Raw genomic sequence first — 6,968 nt, 5'->3', positions numbered from 1 at the left:
GTCGTTGTGGGCAGGGAATGTAATGTTATATCGTATTCTTCCAAGAGCTCAGTACAGTGCTTTGCACACAGTAAGTGCTCAATAAATGCGAGTAATAATGATAAAAATATAAATTAATTGTTTAAACCCATTAAAGGTAAAGGAGGAATCTGGTGGTCTAAGTCATTTTACCTGGGAGGACAGGAAATCTGTGAAAATCTGAAAGAGTTAGCAATAGGCATAGGAATTAGACATAAGACAAACCCAACTGGTTCTTGTGAAGCTGGGAGAAGACAGGATCCCAAAAGATCATATGTGGTTTAATACTTGGCTATAGCTAAATACTTGGCTAAATTCTTGGAGCAAAGCACGTGAAAATTTAATGTATCTATAATGCTATATTAAATTGCTCTGATATAACAATCTTGTCTTATTAAATTGGTCTGGGTCCCCTTGTATTCTCAAATGGTACCCACTCCCTTGGGGATTTTATCAGCTCTCATGGCTTCAACCAGCACGTCTACACCAATGACTTCCAAATCTATATTTCCAATCTCAACCTCTCCACAAGGACACACTGCAAGCAAGGTGAAAATCTCGTATTTCCTCCTGCCTTAGGACAGCTCTACAGAGATGTGGCACTTTCAACTCAAACTCAGCATGGCCAAAACTGAACTCCTCTTCCTTCCAAACTCTCTGCTCCCCAAGACTTTCCCATCACTGTATGCAACACCACAACTCCCACAGCTTCCACTACCATCTCTCTGCAGATGATTTCCAAATCTACCTCTCCAGCCCTGGTCTCTCTCCTCTGCAGTCTCTCATTTCCTCCTGCCATCACAACATCTCTACTTGTGGCTTAGTGGAATGAGCATGGGCTTGGGAGTCAGAGGATGTGGGTTCTAATCCCTGATCTGCTGCTTGTCTGCTCTGTGACCTTGGGCAAGCCACTTAACTTCTCTGTGCCTCAGTTACCTCACCTGTAAAATGGGGATTAAGACTGAGCCCCACGTGGGACCATGCCAGGGCTTAGAACAGTGCTTGGCACATAGCAAGCACTTAACAAATACCATTATTACCATTATTGCTATTGTTATTACTCAAATGGCCCAGGGATACTGCAAACTGAACATGTCCATAAAAGAGCTCCTCATCTTCCCACCCAAACCCTGTCCTCTCCAAGACGTTCCCATAACTGTAGACAAGACCATTATCCTACACCTCACGAGCCCTAATTTTACCATTATTCTCCACTCATCTCTCTCATTCAACCCACATGTTCAATCTATCACCAAATCCTGTCAGTTCTACCTTCACAATATTGCTAAAAACCCACCTTTATCTCACCATCGCAACTGCTACTATGTTGATCCAAGCACTTATCACCTTCCACCTTTACTGCTACATCAGCCTGCTTGCTGACCTCCCTGTCTCCTGTCTCTCCCCACCACAGTCTTTAATTCTTCTGTTGTCTAGATCATTTTTCTAAAAAAAATTTGGTCCACATCTCCCCATTCTTAAGGCTCCAGTGGTTGCCCACCCATCTCTGCATCAAACACGAACTTCTTAACACTGACTTTAAAGTGCTCAATCAGCTCTACTCCCCACATCTTACCTTGCTGATTTCCTACTACAACCCAGCCCACATGCTTCACTTCTCTAACACCAACCTACTCACTGTACCTGAGCTCATCTACCTCACAGATGATTCCTTGCCCACATCTTCCCTCTGGCCCTCCCCCTTCAGACCACCCCTCTGTCCACCCTCAAAGGCTTATTTAAATCATATCTCCTCCAATAGACCTTCCCTGACTAAGCTCTCATTTTCCCTACTCCCTCTCCCTTGTGTGTTTTCTACACTCCTGTATCGGTTCCCTTTAAGCAGTTGACATTTACCCCAACCTCAGCCTGCACTTCAGTTCATATTCATAATGAACTTTAATGTCTGTTTCCCCCTGTAGACTGTAAGCTCCTTTTGGAAAGTCTAAATCACTTTCCAATATAAACAAGCTGTAAAAAAAGGCATCAGAGAATTTAGCACATTTTAAATGGTGAAAACATCCAAGGAAATATCCTCAATTTTAGATTTTCAGATCTCAGTCCTCTTCAAATGTCTGAAATCTGTGACAACTGTGTTCTGCACTGGCTGCCTACCTGGTTTCAGGATTTGACTAAAAGCAAATACTGCCTAAACTTAAGCTATAATTGCCTCTTTCCAGGCCCAGAAATCATGATCTGCAGAACTGGACCACCTGGATGCCTTAAGTGGGTAATCCCAAGTCATTAGGAAAATAAGGTCTATTGAAGTATATGGAGCTCTAAAAATGACTGTCACATATTACCTGGGAGAAGATTCAGCTAAAAAATAGCTGAGGGAAAAAAAATCCCAGGATTGATATCTCTAAAACCAGGGGAGGGTTCAGCCGAGGTTTGGACTTAATGTATATATATATTATATTGTTATCAAGTGACAAGTTGTTTCCAATTCACTGAGACTCTGAGACTCTTTGGATGTATTTTTTCCAGAAGGTCCTGTCTTCTGCTATGTATATATATATATATATATATATATACAATGCACATATGTATATTGAATCTGTGTATATAGATATATATTATATACACATATTAAAGGGCTGTTGAATAGAGCAGTTGAGCTTCTCTTGACTTGCCCCACCTTTCTCCCTCCACTCTGTGATTCCTTAGGACATGTCACCATTCTGTAAATGAAATATTAGTTTTATTTTTCTGCTACGGTGCCTTGAGGCCTACAGGCAGTGGGCACCAGGTGCTGAAAAATGAAAAATTATCATCCATTACTATCATCAAAAGAAGGTGGTGTGAGATGGTTACAACGAGTCCCAAATTTCCTTAAGGAATTTGGATTCTTGTCAACTCAGTTTTTACTGCAATTTAAAATACTAGTAAAATAATGGTTTTCCCCTTCAGCATTCATTTGTAGACACAGTCTTAATTTTTTTCATAAACCAAAATCACTTTTTGGGAGCAATATGAACCTTATATGTTTATGATTTCACGTACATTGTTTGTTGTTTTCTTATGCTCAGTATTGCCCTTAAGAATAGCATTATTTTTGAACGAGGGTTTTATCAACCTAAAATGCTAATTTAGTACCAAGCAAGTATTTATAGCACCAAAGTGATTAGTTCATGTAGTAAATACATGTGCCTGAATATTTAATCCTCTTAAATAGGACAAAATTTCAGGGGTGAGTGAAATTCACAAGTAAGAAAGATGGTTAGAAAGCATTTGCTTTTTCAAATACCTCTTTAGTCTTGAAGACTCCGGGTCAAGGATCCATCAGAACAGGGTTCAGGCAAAGGCTCCTTTTTTGCTCTTCCTTTATATAAAACTTTATTTCCTAAGGACACCTGGGGAAAGGTTTGGTAGAGATTTTCTACTCTGGGAGTTGGATCTGTCACCATTTGAACTATTCCCTCCCCTGGCTCCGCCTCCACTACCCTTTCTTACCACTCGGGAATTTTTATTTGAACACTGTTGGCTTGGGCTAATTTTCTAATTGTGAATTCATTTAAGTTCAGATAGAATCTTAGATCCCATTTTAAGATGGAAATTTTATAATACTATTTTCTCTATTTAAATTAGCAATAAAAAGCAAGTCTCCCCCACTCAAAAAGGAATACCACTGAGGAGGTATTTTTTTTAAATGCTCTAGCCCCTCCAGTGATTTCTCTATATCCCTGTTCCCACTCATATCAAAATCCAAGAATGGGTCATAAACAGCTGTTGCCTTACTTTCCTCTCCACCAACTTTCTTTTCGACCTTCTGCATTTTGGCTTTAAATCTGTTAGTATCACCTAGACTGCTCTCTCCATGGTCACCAATGATGACTTTATATCCAAGGCCAAAGAACTATATACCATCCTGATCCTCTTCAATCTCTCTGCTGCATTAGTTTGACCCCACGGACCACCCTGAAACACTATCAGGATTTGGTTTTGCTAACCTGGTTCTCTTCCTGCCTCTCTGACCTTTTCTTTCTGTGGGCCTACCTCAAGGTTGTGTTATGGAATAATTACTCATCTGTTTCCATTCACTTTCTTGGGGAGCTCATCCACTGACATCACTTCAGCTACCATCTATCTCAATAGAGATGACTCCCAAATCTATCTCTAGCCATGACCTGTAATCATAGATCTCTTCTTGCCTCCAGGATATTTCTGCTTCGATGTCCTGCCAGCACATCACAGAAAACATGTCTAAAACAGAACTCCTCATCTTTTCCCCTAACCACTCCTCTCTATAACTTTCCCATCTCAGTTGACAACGACCACTATCTTCCCTGGCTCAGAAGGTCACAACTGTAGTGTCATCCTTGACTCTTTGCTTACACTCAATTCTCAAATTCAGTCTTCTGCCAAATCATGCACAAGATTTCCTGGATCTGTCCCTCCCCCTCCACTTATTCTGTTAGCATTCTGGTAGAGTTCTTGCCTGGCTATAGCTAGACTATTGCATTACCTTCTTTCAGCTCCCTCAGACTTCAGGCCCACCCAGATCTATGAGGCTGTATGGATCATCTTCCTGAAGCATCACTTGATCCACATGAATCAATGGTACTTATTGAGTCCTTACTGTGTGCAGAGTACTGTACTAAGTGCTTGGGAGAATACAACAGAGTTGGTAGACATGTACGCTGCCCACAAAGAGTTTACAGTCTACATCTCTCCTTTCCTCAAAGCCCATTGCTGCCTTCTTCACATCGAACAAAAATTCCTCATTATAAGCCTCAAGGTTCTCCATGATTCTGGCCCCACTTTAACTATCTACACTCTTTACTTTCTATTCCCCAACTACTCAGTGTCTTCATTCTTCCCCAGCCAATCTTCTAGCCCTCAGTTAACTCATCAGTAAAATAGGAATTGAGAGTGTGAGCCCCATGTGGGACAGGGACTGTGTCCAACCTGATTAACTTGTATCCACCCCAGTGTTTAGTACAGTGCTTGACACATAGTAAGTGCTCAACACATACCATTACCATTATTCATTCATTCAATAGTATTTATTGAGCGCTTACTATGTGCAGAGCACTGTACTAAGCGCTTGGAATGAACAAGTCGGCAACAGATAGAGACAGTCCTTGCCGTTTGACGGGTTTACGGTCTAATCGGGGGAGACAGACAGACAAGAACAATGGCAATAAATAGAGTCAAGGGGAAGAACATCTCGTAAAAACAATGGCAACTAAATAGAATCAAGACAATGTACATTTCATTAACAAAATAAATAGGGTAATGAAAATATATAAAGTTGAGCAGACGAGTACAGTGCTGAGGGGATGGGAAGGGAGAGGGGGAGGAGCAGAGGGAAATGGGGGAAAAGAGGGTTAAGCTGCGGAGAGGTGAAGGGGGGGTGGTAGAGGGAGTAGAGGGAGAAGAGGAGCTCAGTCTGGGAAGGCCTCTTGGAGGAGGTGAGTTTTAAGTAGGGTTTTGAAGAGGGGAAGAGAATCCCCTAATAATAATAATAATACCATTATTATTCTAGCTATACGTTACTCTTTGTTCCTTCACTAATGCAATTTTTTTTAAATTTGGTATTCTCTCCCTTTCCTTATCAATCAGACCATAGTTTCCCCCATATTCAAAACTCTCTGAAAATCCCACTTCCTCCGTTAAGGTTTTCCTGAATAATTTCCCAACATCCTAAATCTTATTCTTTCAGATGTCTCTACACCCTTAGCATTCATATATACATATATATGTATGTACATATATCTATATAGGCTTAATATATTTGACTACTCTAGTTGTAAATATTTTTGTATGCTCCTTGCAGACAGGGAATGTGATACTTCTTCTTCCTGTACTTCCCAAGCAACTAGAACAAGGCACGACACCCAAGTGTGCACTTAGTAAATGCTACTATTACAATCACTATTACTTTCCAAAATGAAATGCAATGTGCTCTCACACTAAAGAATTTCAGAGAATAGGTCTATATGGCACAAAGAAGTATACTTCTAATTGTTCTTGAGGTAAAGGCAGTGTAAATAGCTTAAGTCAGACAGTTGGAGCATGTTGCAGGAGCTAGGTGATAATACGGTATCACTAACAGAACTGTGCCTGCAGTAGCAATTTCTCTGGACTTTCTAATTATAAACCACCAAACCAAAAAAAAAAAAATTCTTTACACATTTTTTTTCAGAATTTGAGTTATTTGAATAGTTTTATCATTTTGTAAATGCAGTTCTGCCAGCAAATGCCCTAGAGAGAGTGCTGCCTTGTGCTTGCTCACAGATTTTAAGGCTAAATTTAGCAAGATGGGATTTAAGTTCTCAGATGCACATATATACACCAGCCCCTCAGGTTAACTCACTTGAGTTGCAATTTGTTGTGTCTTTGGCTTTGGTCATTATTTACTGCCTTGATGATGTTGGAAACAATCTTTTCCAGTTTGGTATGTAGATGAGCCAGGCCTGTAGGTTCACCTGCCCTGCTAAAGAAGAAGGTGGAGCCACTTTAAAGTAACTGGAACTGCAGCCTACTGACCCACTGAAGCTTAAGGAGTATCACCTTGCCTGTCATCACCACATAGGCGGGGTGCCAGGACTTTGCTCCCTCCATGGCCACCGGAGCTGAGGACCACTGTGTCTTTGTGCAAAGAGCATGAGCTTGGGAGTCAGAAGGTCATGGGTTTTAATCCCAACTCTGACACTCTGCTGTGTGACCCTGGGCAAGTCACTTCATTTCTCAGTTACCTCATCTGTAAAATGGGGCTTGAGATCATGAGTCTCATGTGGGACAGGGACTGTGTCCAACCTGAATTGCTTATATCTGCCCAGCACTTAATAGAATGCCTGGCACATAGTAAGCTCTCAACAAATACCATAATAATTATTATTATTTTTACTGTCCCTCTGAAGCCTATAGGAGCAACCCCTCCATCAAGCCACCTCCCAGTGGTGCTACTGGGACCTCACTGCTCAGTTCCCCACCCCCTGAGCAGC

This window comes from Ornithorhynchus anatinus, chromosome 5, assembly GCF_004115215.2.
Source record: "Ornithorhynchus anatinus isolate Pmale09 chromosome 5, mOrnAna1.pri.v4, whole genome shotgun sequence".
In the NCBI taxonomy this organism is placed as follows: Eukaryota; Metazoa; Chordata; class Mammalia; order Monotremata; family Ornithorhynchidae; genus Ornithorhynchus; species Ornithorhynchus anatinus.
The sequence above is the reverse complement of the archived record's forward strand: the minus strand, read 5'-3'. Positions refer to the sequence as shown.